The sequence below is a fragment of the Amblyraja radiata genome, chromosome 14, assembly GCF_010909765.2.
Source record: "Amblyraja radiata isolate CabotCenter1 chromosome 14, sAmbRad1.1.pri, whole genome shotgun sequence".
Taxonomy (NCBI): Eukaryota; Metazoa; Chordata; class Chondrichthyes; order Rajiformes; family Rajidae; genus Amblyraja; species Amblyraja radiata.
Genome location: NC_045969.1, coordinates 44,194,035 through 44,208,260, shown reverse-complemented (window position 1 = coordinate 44,208,260; position 14,226 = coordinate 44,194,035). Strand labels below are relative to the sequence as shown.

General features: G+C 40.1%; 1 protein-coding gene across 12 annotated transcripts in view; it reads left to right on the top strand.

Moving 5' to 3' along the window:
- Positions 1-14,226, top strand: part of dmd (dystrophin) — a 1,663,772-nt gene that overhangs the window by 1,080,195 nt on the left and 569,351 nt on the right. The gene's annotated exons all lie outside the window — the stretch shown is intronic.

The following is a 14,226-nucleotide window of genomic DNA, read 5'->3' as shown; positions in this document are numbered from 1 at the left end:
ACAGACACAAAAAGCTGGAGTAAATCAGTGGGTCTGGCAGTATATCTGGAGAAAATAAATAGGTGACGTTTCGGGTCAAGATCCTTCTTCAGAATTCAGGTCTGAAGAAGGGTCTCAACCCAATAACGTCACCTATTCCTTGTCTCCAGAGATGCTGCCTGACCCACTGGCACTGATTACCTATAAATACTGATATGCCACTGCTCCTGGTCAAATGATCTAATTCAGTGCTTAACTTGGGGTCTTCCTGTTTGGTGTTGTTTAATGTTACACCACACGTTGAGCATTGTTGTACTTTTCACCTCCAAAGAATGGGGGAACAAATTTAGAACTTGCACTGAACTAACCTGCATTGTCCCACTTTTTAATATAGAATTCAGCTCTGAAGGACTGAGTTACACAAGCCCTCCCATACCAATGTTTCTAATTGCCAAAGTCGCCCAGAGGTGGGATTGTGGGAATCAAATTGGCATTTTCTGAGACATCATTGTTTTTACAAATGCATTTTGATTAGTTTTATATTTGAGGTGTTTTCCTTATACAAACCCTTCAATAATATGATTGTCCATCCCATATTGCCCTCTGATCCAAGTAGTATGTCAGAAAATTAAGAGCCAACTATATTAGTACATCTGGAGTCGCATGTAGGCTAGACAAGTTACATCTGACAGATTTATTTCACTGAAGATATATGACAATTGACACCACTGCAACATTAGCATTTTCATTCCAGGTTGCCAAGTGCCCCAACTTCCATGGTGAGTCACAAACCCTTGCCTGTGGATCAGTCCCGTAATTTAACCACGTATATGATGTCTTCGAGTTGGTCTTCTGCAGGTTGGGGTTGAAGAGCCATTTTTATAAGATGAAATAAGTCTGTCGGTGCATGTTAATGCATCAGGGCAGTGTTCACCGTGTTTCAGAACCTAAACATGGAAATAACTACTTTCTTTCTCTCGTTTAAAATACCAATCAAAATATAAATGAACAAGCTTGTTGTCCAAAGCAATATAATTTGCAGGAACATTGAAACAAATTGCTTTTGTTAACTGTTCACCGTAATAGTTGGATTCTCACTGCCGACTGCAATTGATAGAACTTAGTCCAGTTCTTGCCAGTGGCTTACATTATTAATATGATTCGAATCTTACTGAAAAAAATATCCCATTTATAGGAAAGTGCGTGGAAATAGTCAGTCTTGCTGCAAAACATATTATTTTTGGAGAGACCATTCTTTGTCAAAATTAATGAAAGTGATAGGAAGAATATGTTAAAGTGAACTTGCTAGAGGGGAATTGACATTGCTTTTTATCTCCGAAACAAATTCTTGTGTTTGCGCCTTGATTATTAAATGTATTCCACACTGTGACAGAAAATAGCAATTAGTTAATGGTTTACAGAATGGACGCTTGCTATTTATTCCGCACATCTCGTCACTCACTGCCTAAGGTTGCAATTTTTTTTCAGGTTACTGGACAAATACATATTGCTGCTTTATTTCCACCAATGCACCTTCTTTCTTTGGTCACTTTTGTTATTCTTAATGTGTTTGAGAAATACAGGCGTGCAAAATATTAGTTCTTGCACAATTGATTCATCATGTGGTTGCCGAGGATAGTTGGTGTTTTTAGTTTGAGTTGTCTATTTTGAGATGTGAATTAGCTGCCATTGCAGTGGTTATCAATGGGAAATGGCATTAATATTTAAATGTAAAGAATTGAATTTAAGCTGGAAAGAGTGCAGAGAAGATTTACGAGGATGTAGCCAGGACTCGAGGGCCTAAGCTATCAGGAGAGATTGAGCAGGCTAGAACTTTATTCCTTGGAGGGCAGGAGGTGGAGGGGTGATCTTGTAGAGGTATATAAAATCATGAGGGGAATAGATAGGGTAAATGTAAAGGCTTTCACCCAGAATAGGGAAAATAACAACCAGGGATAGGAGAGGGGAAAAATTCAATAGGATCCCAATGGCAATTTTTATATAGAGGGTGGTGGGTATATGGAATGAACTGCCAGAGGAGAGAATTGAGGCAGGTAAGATAACAACATTTAAAAATCATTTTGATGGGTAGTTGGATAGGAAAGGTTTATAGGGAAATAGACCAAAAGGTGATGGGATTAGTGTGGATGGGGCTTTTTGGTTGGCTGGAAAAGATGGGCCGAATGTCCTATTTCCGTGCTGTATGAGTCTATAATTACTATGTTACTACGGCTGGACAAGAAGAGTCATAAAGTAAATGAGCTGCAGTAAATTACAACTGCAGTTTCCAAAAATTAGCAAACAAAATCCCCACAAGTAATCTGATCAACGCACTTAAATCCAATACATATCACCATGGGCAGAACAGACCGTACAATCCTGACAAGAGCACAAACTCAATCCATGGAGACATCAAATGATTGAATATATTCTTCAAGCTGATCTGTGCGCTAGATGTTGAAGTGATAGGAGCAGAAAATGCTTGAAACGCACGCTAAGTCAGGCAGCATCTGTGGGGAGAAGAACAGGGTCAGGATGTCCTCTCAGCAACTTTTCATCAGAAGCATATGATGATGTTTCTCTGTTCCAAGATGCAGCTTGCATTGTGTCTGTGCTTTCCATTGGTTCATCAGGATTCCAGTAGTTATTTGGTGAAGAAAAATGTTTTTGTTATTAAGCTGTTGACCAATGTGTTCTGTTGGTATGCTCGCCACTGTAACGGGCTGAAATGTATTTACCTTTGACCAGTGGTTCTCTTCACAGAGCACAACCACTGCAGAATAATGCTCAACGCACTCAGTATCTGTACTCATACACTTTGGTGATGGGATCGAGACGTTAATACCAGGTTGCACCAGAGCACTGTTTGACGTTGACCAAACCACAGAGTTTCCTCATTTATGTACCATTATACATGGAAATGGATTAGCAACATTTTAGCGATTTAGGTTTAAAGGTTTCAGGTCAGTTTACTGTCACATGTACCAATTGAGGTACTAGATTTATCGCAAGAGTGGACAATCTATACTCTGTAATGCCGAACTTTTAAGTTGGTACATTTGATTATCGGTCAGCATTCCATTCCACATTGGAAACAAATTTACAGACCATTTATTTCGATGTTTATTTCCAATGGAACTTAGGACAAGAAACTAAGATTTGACAAAAAAAAACAGATAGGCGATGAAGTGTTTGGAATGCACTTGTAACTAGGTTCATTAAAAATATTTTATGCAACACTTAGTTTGAGTGCTAATGAAATGCCTGATGAATAATTACGCACAGGAAAAATATTAAGTAGTAAATCCAGTTAAGCAGCAACTTTCTTCAGTCTCTTATCATTTAAAAAAATAATTTAAAGTCTCTATTGTTATTCAATTGCAATAAACGCTTGATCGCAGCGTTCAAATGTGTTTGTGATCATTAGCTTGAGTCAGACCATAATCTGGAAAGAAGATTTTTTAAAATTTGAAATATCTTCTTTTAAATCTGGTGTAAAGATTGCAGACAAAGCAAAAGATTAAACTGCGGTTTAAACTTAAACCAAACTCAGCAACCCGCCCCAATAAACAAGATTTCATTACACAGCTCTCCACTGTAATTTGAATGCTAAACACATAAAAACACATTTAGAAGTTTTTGTTAAGTGTTTAGCATTCAAGGGAAGAAGAACATGGCTTTGTTTTTAATTTCTGGTTTGTAATTAATTAAGCAATAACAGCTGCTGTGTTTTGTCACTTCCTTCAGCTGTGTTAATGAATTATTTAGAAAATTAAAATCCCCTTTATTTCTTTCCATTGAGCTTGCAGCTCTGCAAAGGATATTTCAGGAACCGGGTTGAAATTGGCCTTGCTTGTGGTGGATAGACACAAAAAGCTGTAGTAACTCAGCGGGTCAGTCGGCATTTCTGAAGAAAAGGACTAGATGACGTTTCGGGTCGAGACCTTCCTTCAGACTGAGAGTCATGGGAAAGGGAAATGAGAGATATAGAAGGTGATGTAGAGAGATGAGGAACAAATGTATGAAGGATATGCAAAAAATAATGAAACAGGCCATTGTTAGCTGTGTGCTGGGTGAAAATGAGTGCAGACAATGAAACTCAACAAGATGACTTTGAAGCTGGTACGACTTGGGTGGGGAATGGGATGGAGAGAGAGAGAGAGGATGCAAGGGTTACTTGAAGTTAGAGAAATGAAAATTCATACCACTGGGTTGTAAGCTGCCCAAGCGAAATATGAGGTGTTGTTCCTGGTTCAGACCCTCTCCATGTTGAATGAAGGGAATGCAATAACTACATCTGAGCGAGCAAATGCGAGGCGCTGTCTTTGTGTTGCCGAAGGGAACATGTCAGGGAATGAGAACGAAGATGAGATGATCACTCAATCTGAGAATGAGATTGGTCAAATTAGGAGCAACATTTCACTTGAGCTTCTTGGTTTCTGGTAGTTGGACTGAAGCTTAAGATCCTGCCCACCAAAATTAATGACATACGGATGAGGCACCAGAACTAAAGATCTGCGGTATAAATTGAGATTTAGCCCAAAAATAAGTCTAGAATAATAGCCACGTGAGATTTGATGGAAGAGACAGTCGGCTCACTGATTGATCCACTTGGCAGGCATGAAGTCAGGCTCTCATGCTGTTTCAACTTAGTTTAGAATGCTCCTGGCTGGTTTCTTTGAAAATTTTGACAAAATAATTATTTGGAAAATGTACAAAGCAAGATGCTGACAGATGACTAACATCATATCTATATTTGAAAAGAAAGATAGACCATGCCCTCAGAACTGTAGGGCAATCAGCTTTGTATCTGAGGCAGGAAAAATAATTGGATAACTCCTAAAGGAGAATATAGAAAATCTAAAAATAATAAGTTCAATAGTGAACAGTCAAAAGGGAAATCTTAGACAACTAACCTTTCTAAGTTTTTGAACGCTAATGTTCACTGTTTGCATATGCCTTTAAGAACAATGAGTGCCAAATGTTATGACTATAGATACATTGTTCTCACAGCCTTTGCTGCCAGTCGGGTGTTGTGAGACATCAATGATAGATGTTTAGCTCGAAGCTGTCCGTTTACTGTATATGGGCTATGGAGCAGAAATAAAGAGAGGAGTCTACAGACTCTATAATGATGAGGATGGGATATCACTGATGGTTCAGGTTCCATCTGCCAGTCATCTCTCTTGATAGTTCCATTATTTTCTTCCTTAATTATCACATTCCAACATGAGTTGCCTTTACGTCCCTGCTTATTATCCTCCAGTTTCATCCCACTTTCTCCCTCCCCTCCATCTACCTGGCCCCATCTGCCTCTTTTTCCACGTGTCTGCTTCCACCGATTACCCACCTGGCTCTCACATCCCTCTCCCCTCCTCAGTCCATCTATGACCTACCAGTCCCATCCTCACTCCTCCCTCTCTTTTACCTACCCTCTTCACTCACAATCCCGATGCAGTGTCTCAAGCTGAAACATCAACAATTCCTTTCCTCTCCATCAAGGATGCTTGATCCATTAAGTTCCTCCAGCAGTTTGTTTTTCTCCACAGATCGAGCAAGTCTACATCAATCAACGTGAACATACAAGGGAGAATCACTGGCTAGAGAGCCTCAGATTGTCAAAGTGCGCTGCTTTATACACAGTTGAGACCAGGAAAAGAGGTGTTTGTTGCTTCAACCAGACCCTGCCCTTAGGATATCTGTGACTGATGGTTTTCATCCATCTCGCCCACTTTCATCCCTTTCTCCCAATTCTCGCGGCAGCAAAGCAATGAACATCCAATGTGTCCGAAATCTGTGTGTGAATGTCCTTGGGCTTCCTGTTGCAGTTTAAACAACCAGCACTGAGTTAATGACTTCCCTGTTCCCAGCCTTTTGACACTCTTATTTTTGTTAAGTATCCCTGTGGACTTTGCCAACAGTGTTATAACAATGCCGCGCAAACTTGTAAATTGCAGCTTATCGCTAGTTGGCATATAACTAACTCACATAATGTGTGATTTTACAGACACAAAACATCCTACATGATCATGATATCATAGAACAAGCATATTAGAGGTTGGTGCTTGTGGTTCCTATGTTTCTACAGATCTACCTCCCCACCAACCTACACCCAAGAACTATATCTAGCACGAACAGCATACTAATGCTGAAATCCAGTACAATGATGAAAGGCAACGGGGGTGGTGTTGGGGATATGGGGCCAATTAAATCAGTACAGAGGGTGCTATTGAAACGGAGGAAACTGTCGGTATTTGAGGAAGACACGTTATCATAAGGTCATAGGTCATAGGAGCAGGATTAGGCCATTATGCCCATCAAGTCTACTTCGCCATTCTATCGTGGGTGATCTATATCTTCCTCCCAACCCCATCCTCCTGCCATCTGCCCATAACCTCTGACACCCGTACTGATCAAGAATCGAGGTATCGAGGAGATCCGTTCATATTCTGCAGAAAGGTCTTAATCAGACTTAGATTGAACTGGATAACTTGAGGGAAGATCGTGATCCCTTGAAGGGTGAAAAAAGGAAGATGAAGATCCCATAAGTAATGCTCACTCAGCTTTAGACATGCTGAAATTGGCTCACTACACTGTGGTGCGGCAGGATGGGCAAGGAACCATAGTGGCTGGTTCCTTGCCCATCTCCTCAACACTAGTGTTAAAATGATCAGTGGAGAACAGGAAAGGTCCAGTGTCCATAGGGAGGCTTAGTGAGAATTACAGTGTGAAACCAAGTGAGTATGAATTCAAAAAGATAGGAGGGATGAAAAATATTTCAGATAGATATTGGAAGTGATTCCAGGGAATGTTCTGTACCAAATGCATAATGTTGTGGGAAGAGGAATGTGGGCTCTGAACAGAATTGCTTCTTTGCCATTTCAGAAGAAAATTAAGGACCATTACATGGCTCTGAGCTAGAGTCATATCAAGGCCAGACTAGATAATGATCCTCTGAAGGACATCAGTGAACAAGATGGGTTTTAACAACCATCCAGTAGTCTTATTGTTAAGATTTATCTGTTGTTGCTGGTTTTTTTTCTTAAAGCGCAGGTTATTAACTGAATTTAAATTCCACAATTTTAATTGTCAGATTTCAACATGGGACTTTTGGATTGTTATTCCAGGCCTCTGGGTTCTAATCTCCTCACAGAGCCATGATTGAAGCACTGATTGCAATTATCACAGTTGTTAATGGGTTGTTGGTGTTGGTTACATTTTGGAAGTTGCAATTTATTACGAGAAGTAATTCTGTGATCCAAGATGTGAGATTTGTGAAGCCTGTTGGAAAAGTCATTCACTGGGTTAAATCATTACCTGCCGATTATCCAAACTATTAAGTCTGGTCCATGTTTTAATGTCAAAGATGGAGGATTAGAACATGGGTCTGATTATGCTTATAGAAACCTCGAAAGGTAACAACACCGGAGGCCATTGAGTTCACCATGTCTGCATTGGGTCTCTAGCAGAGGAACTCACAACTTCCACTCATTCATCCTTTCTCCATACTTTTGTAACTTTTTCTCAGCCATATCTTCATCCACTTTCCTCATGAAGGCCACAATGTAACCTGTCTCCTTCGCATCTGAAGTTGATGCATTCCAGATTCCATCTACACACTGGATTAAAAATGTTTTCTACATCTGCCTCTTAATCCTCACCCCCTTCATTTTATACCTTGGGCTTCTCGTCCTGAACTCCTCCACTAAATCCTCCACTGAACTTCCCACTCTTCACTCTGCCCAGACTCCTTATTATTTTAAATATTTTTATATCAAATCAGCTGTCATCTTCCCATCTCCAAAGGACTGTCCTTTCAACTGTAGTTCCTATTTTATTTTAGTTTAGTTTAGAGATACAGTGCGGAAACTGGCCCTTCGACCCACCGAATCCGCACCGACCAGCAATCCCCGCACATTAACACTGTCCTACGCACACTAGGGACAATGTTACATTTATACCAAGCCAATTAACCTACAATTAGAGGAACTTTTCTCATAAATCATTTCTGGACCGTATCTAAAGGTCTTCACAATCATTAATGTTCTATTTGTGGTCAGACCAATGTTTTGGCAATGTCAGTGAGAATTTCCTGCATTGATACTCTGTGCCTCTCTTGATAAAGTTGAGAATTGTGAATAACTTTATTGCATGCTTCCTCAACCTGCCCTGCCACGTTAAATAGATTGTCCTTTTATACCCTCAGGTCACTCTGTCCATTTTTGAACAGCATCCTTTATTCTCTCTTGACTCTCTTCATTCTTCCAAATCAAATACAATACCTCACATTAAACATCATTTGCTAAACACTTATCACTGCACCATCCTGTTTAAATCCCACTTGCCTCAGTTATTAATGTGAATTTAAAAAAATGCCACCCTCAACACCACTCTTCATTTTCATCCATTTCAAAGATATATCAATCGCAGCAATCCTCTACTGTCTGTTACTCAGCCAATTTCATATCCATGCTCTGTGTCCCTTTTCTATCATGCACTATCATACACCTTGAGGTGTGTTTTTGTTCTTTGCTAATAAACTTGTTTTGTGATACCTGACCAAAAACCTTTTGGAAGTTCATGTGCATTCCATTGATGGTATTACTCTCATCAAGTCTAACTGTTACCTCATTCAATAGTTGCTATCTGGCACAATTAATCCATTTGACCCCCAACCCCCTCCCTCCCTGTCCTGGATTCCTATTTCTGAAATCTCTCCAACTACTGAGGTTAAACTGGCCTGTAATTGCTGGACTTATCCTCGCTGCTGTTTTTGAACCAGAACGTAGGGTTCACTATTTTCTCGCCCTTTGGCACTACCCTATTCAAAGAGAAGTGATGAATTGCAGCCAGAGCATCACAATTTCCTCCCATTGTTCCCTCAAAATCCTTGCATGCATCTTATCCATTCTTGGTGACTCGCCTACTTGACCTTCAGTCAACTTTTCTAAAATGGCCGCGCTCTTACTTTTTAACATATCCCATGTCTGAATGATCTCCTCCTTCACTATTTATTTGAAAGCATCCTTTTTCATCATAATGACATGCAAAGTACTAATTTACCTGTTTTTTTTATTTATTTGCTTTTAGAATACTTTAATGTTCTCATTTATGTTGGAACCTACACATTTCTCATACGCTCTATCACTTCCCCTCTGATTCTTTTGTAATCAGCTTGATTCTCACTGCTTTTTACAACCCAACACTTGTCAGATGTATCCATTGTGTTTGCTTTATTATCCTTAGCATCTCTTTCATCATCCAAGGAGCTGTGACTTCTTTGTTCTTCCAATGCACTTTATGGGAATGTCTCATAACTAGCTGTATCATCATTTCCTTAAAGGCAGCTTGCTACACTTTTATCTGTCAATGGTTGTTTCCTATTTATCCAGGGAAGATTCACTCTCATCACACTGAAATTTGTCATCATCTACTTACTTATTTTTACTTTGTTCATTTTCTTTTTCTGTATCCAAAATAAATCTTCAGATGTTATGACCTCTGTCTCCTCAATGTCCCTCTGCAGAAACTCACTGGACTTGATCCATCTCATTTCCTGGAATTAGATCCCCTAAATGTTTTAGTACTCATAAATTAATGTGATAGGACCAGCGTTCAGCCCATCAAGTCCGCCCTGCCATCCATTCTCCAGTCCCTCGACCCATTGATGTTTCTTCATCGATGAGCGGGCGGTGGAGAGAGATAACAGTTTCAAGTTCATGGGCGTATATCTCTCTGAAGATCTATCCTGGGCCCAGCACATTGATGTAATCACAAAGAAAGCTCAACAATGCCTCTACTTCCTCAGAAGATTGAGATAATTCGGTATGTCCCTGAATACTCAGACAGGTGTATGATAGAGAGCATAGTGACAGGTTGCATCACAGTCTGCATTGGTAACTGGAACACCCAGGAATGACGGAGGCTGCAGAAAGTGGTAAACATTGTCGCTCCATCACGAAGGATGATCTCCCAACCATTGAAGGGTTCTACAGAAGGCGTTGCCTCAAAAAGATGGCTAAAGTCATCAATGACCCACACCACCCTGTCCAAGCTCTCATCTCACTACTATCTTCAGGAAGAAGGTCCAGGAGCTTGGGAACTGTGACCTCCAGGTTCAAGACCAGCTACTTCTCAGCAATCATCAAGCTCTTGAACACTGCACAGCACCTAGCGTAACCTTACCTATATTATGATCAACTGTGGACGTTGTGTTGGTTGCACTAAGTACTTCAGTTTTGCACTATTCTGGCTGATAACTGAGTATTATCGATTGTATTGCGTAACTGCATTAACGGGTCTGTAAAGTCCAATTTAGTTTATTGTCACGTGTACCGAGGTACAGTGAAAAGCTGCAGCGGGTAAGAATTTCAATGTTCCGCTGCCAGTACATATGACCATTAAACAGTCTTGACTCTTGACGTCCAATCCATGCAAGCCTCCGCATGTTGAGAAGTATCCTGCAGTGCAATTACTTGTTCTTGGTGAGGTGATGCTTGTTCTGATACCCACCAAAAATCCAAGCTTTCACCATCGCTCATGAAGCACTTCACTTTAACATGTATCTGCAGAGCATTCCTTGGCAGTAAGAGAGTGCCCATATTTGCCCACAGAATGTCCATATTTGCTTCTGATGTACAGATGAACAGATGGGCAAACAGCTGATTATCAGCAGTATGAATGCACCTTTAAACAAAAACAAGTCTGATGCAGACTCTAACCTGTTGTTTTGCCTACAGAAAACTAAACTTTATCAATCAAAGGAGATTAATATATATCAGTTAATTTTAATGACCAGAGTTGGAAAAAGAATTGTAGCAGGTGGCCCTAATGAGCTATTTTGTCATTAAGTTATTATATTGACTTCAGAATCTAATGAATGCTCAAAATGTTCTCATGCAAAGCAGTTGTTACCATGAATTAGTTCAACTCTTGCCTTCCAGCCAGGTTGTTTTGAGTAGCGGACCGGAGAGAGATCATTGTGCAATGAGTTCCACTTCTCTCATTTCTCATAACTGATCATCATGTAATGTTCAAGGGTATTGTTGAGACATCAACAGACTCCTATACAGTGGGTAGGTGGTGTGCGCTGAGACAATTCAGAGAGTTTTTGGATGTAGATCTTTGTTTCAGATTACAATAAACATCGAAGAAGGTATCCAGAAAACTTCTGATGGGGTTGAAGATATTTTAGAAACAAGGAGCTGCAGATGCTTGGTTAATATTCAAAATGTTACAAAGTGCTGGAGTAACTCAGTAGGTCAGGCAGCATCTCTGGAGAACATGGATAGGTGACATTTTGGGTTGTGATCCTTCTTCAGCCAGTCTGAAGAAATGTCATCTTTCCATGTTTGCCAGAGATGCTGCCTGACCTGCTGAAGTTTTGTCCTTTTGAAGATATTTTGTTTAGTTTTAGTGTTTGTATATTGTTCATGATCATCTGTGCCTTTGGGCTTTTATTGTTTAAAGTGCATATTAGTATCGAGTTTTTTTAAACAATTTGCATGTGTCAATTTTCATTTACATTCTCTGAAGCTGATTATTGGTTGTCAATGCAATAATATTTGGAGTGGTAGTGCACACTATCTTAAGATTAGATACATATAACATTTGAAGTCACCATGGGAATGCCCTCAGACTGAATGATACATTGTTTTATATAGCAGTATGTTACATGGATAGCCAAGAAGGAAGGAATGTAATTATGTAGGTATGGATGGTTAGGCAAGACAGGTGAGTGAGTTGAACATTTGGTGAAAAAAAAGACTGTGATGTTAAATTTAAAATGTTTAAAGAAATGATGCAGTCATAGATGAAACTCACAGAAATTGAATTGAACTATTATGAGTAGAACAATAGGAGACCCAGCTCAAATAAATTGGTTGGAAAAACCTGACTTAAAGAAAAGTTTCAATACAAAATAGATACGATTGCGTTTAGATACATTTTTCAAGAGGCTGATCACCGTGGCTGAGTGAATAGATAGGAGTGATTCGGTACAGAAGAAACTGCATAAACGGGAAGGATAAGGGTAAATTAAGAAAGGTGAGGCTCATGACAAACAATGCTCACAGTGATAGACTTACTGTCTTACAGCTCGTGACACACAGGTTCGATCCTGACTGCGGGTGTGTCTGTACAGAGTTTGCACATTCACCCTAAAACGATATAGGTTTTCTCCGGGTGCTCCGGTTTCCTCCCACATTCCAAAGACGTGCAGATATGTTGGTTAATTGGCTTCTCGTGCATAGGATAGAACTAGTGTATGTTGATGATCGTGGTTGGGGCTGACTCGGTGGGCGGAAGGGCCTGTTTCCACACTGTATCTCTGAACTAAAATAAGCATAAAGGGAAAAAAGCTAAGACTTTTATCAGCAGGAAAATAAAACAGCCCCCAACCCGCATGGTGCAAATTTAGGATGAAGTGATGATGAAGATGTTCATCAAATATTTTCCCTTAGGTTCTGTATTTGATAACAAGGATGCTTCTTTGTGAATAGATGTGCAAGATTCAGTTCTGGTGATAAATAATCAAATTAAGAATATTAAAATCATCAATATATCTAAGGCTGTAAAGATCATCCGGCCTGAATGATGTACATTGCAGAATGTAAAATAAATTGATGAGGGTAAGTGGAGGCTGCAACTGTGGAAGACTGTCTCCACTAATCGGGTGTAATCAGTGTGGATCTGTGAAGGATTTCTCTGCACTAGCTATGACTCAGTTCATGAGCTCGGAATGCCTTGCTCTGTCATCAGAAATAAGGTCAATCCTGGCCTTTGCAACTGAAATATAATTCCTGAGCAAATCATAAGCTATCTTGATAACAGCTATGCATATCTTGTGCAGCAGAAGGACAAGTGACCAGAAGAATGCAATTTGAGAAGCCAAAAATAGAAAAAAAGCAAAGATTTATTTCTGTAGGAAAGAACTGCAGATGCTGGTTTAAACCGAAGATAGACACAAAAAGCTGGAGTAACTCAGCGGGACAGGCAGCATCTCTGGAGAGAAGGAATGGGCGACATTTTAGGTTGAGATCCTTCTTCAGCCCCTTTTTCTGAAGAAGGATGTCCACCCGAAACGTCACCCATTCCTAAAGACGTATTTTTCTCTGACTGGTGAGGTGTGACGTACTTTTTGAATTCATTCAACACACATCTCAAACCCATTGCATATGAGGGTGTTAATTTCTCAGTGATGCCCTTGAGATCTTAATGCAGACACTTGTTTTCCATGAAAAATATATATTTGGGCATTGGCACGAGAGGAATTTTGCTGAAGGTGTCTGTATGTGGGAATGGAGTGAAGCTTGGTAAGTTAAGGTATACGATACGATACAACATGATGCGATAGTACTTTATCCCAGGAGGGAAATTGATCTGCCAGTAGTCATAAAACACAAGACACATGAAACATGAAATTAAAGTGACGAGTGGAAAGGATTGGGGATGTGCAAAGATTTTGGGAGGGGGAGGGGGTAGGGGAGTCAGTCTACCCCACGACAGAAGGGGGCGGAGTTGGACAGTTTGATAGCCACAGGGAAGAAGGATCTCCTGTGGCGCTCTGTCCTGTATCTTGGTGGAACCAGTCTGTTGCTGAAGATACTCCTCAGGTTGATTAGTGTGTGGACATTGATAAATTATTCAAGTGGACACCTAAACTCAGCTTAAAGTTGCAAGAAAGGAAGCTGTACCGTAGATATTTGGTGGAGTAATAGTGACATGAAATATATCCAAAAGAGAAATCTCCCTCAAAGGGTAGAAGAATAACAATATCAAGGGCCAGTGGCATATAAAATTACATACAGAATCAGCAAGTGGAGCTCAGAGAAGACAAATAAGTACAAAGTGGATCCCTGGCTTTCAACCTCAAAGTATATTCACATTTGCGACTCTTGTGAATATTTGATGTATGAATGCAAATTAAATTCTCCAACATCTGACCATGGTGATCAAGAAACGTAATAAGGCTGTACAGATAACCCTAGTTATAATGGACTGTAGGGGAGGGGAAGGAATACGTTATTGCCCATTAGGGCTCTTAATACAGCTCAGGGCTAACGGAATCAAGGGATATGGGGAAAAAGCAGGAACGGGGTACTGATTTCGGATGATCAGCCATGATCATATTGAATGGCGGTGCTGGCTCGAAGGGCCAAATGGCCTACTCCTGAATTAAAGTAGGCCATTCGGCCCATTTTCTATGTTTCTATGATTGTCCGCTATAACCGAGTAAGGGGTTCGCTC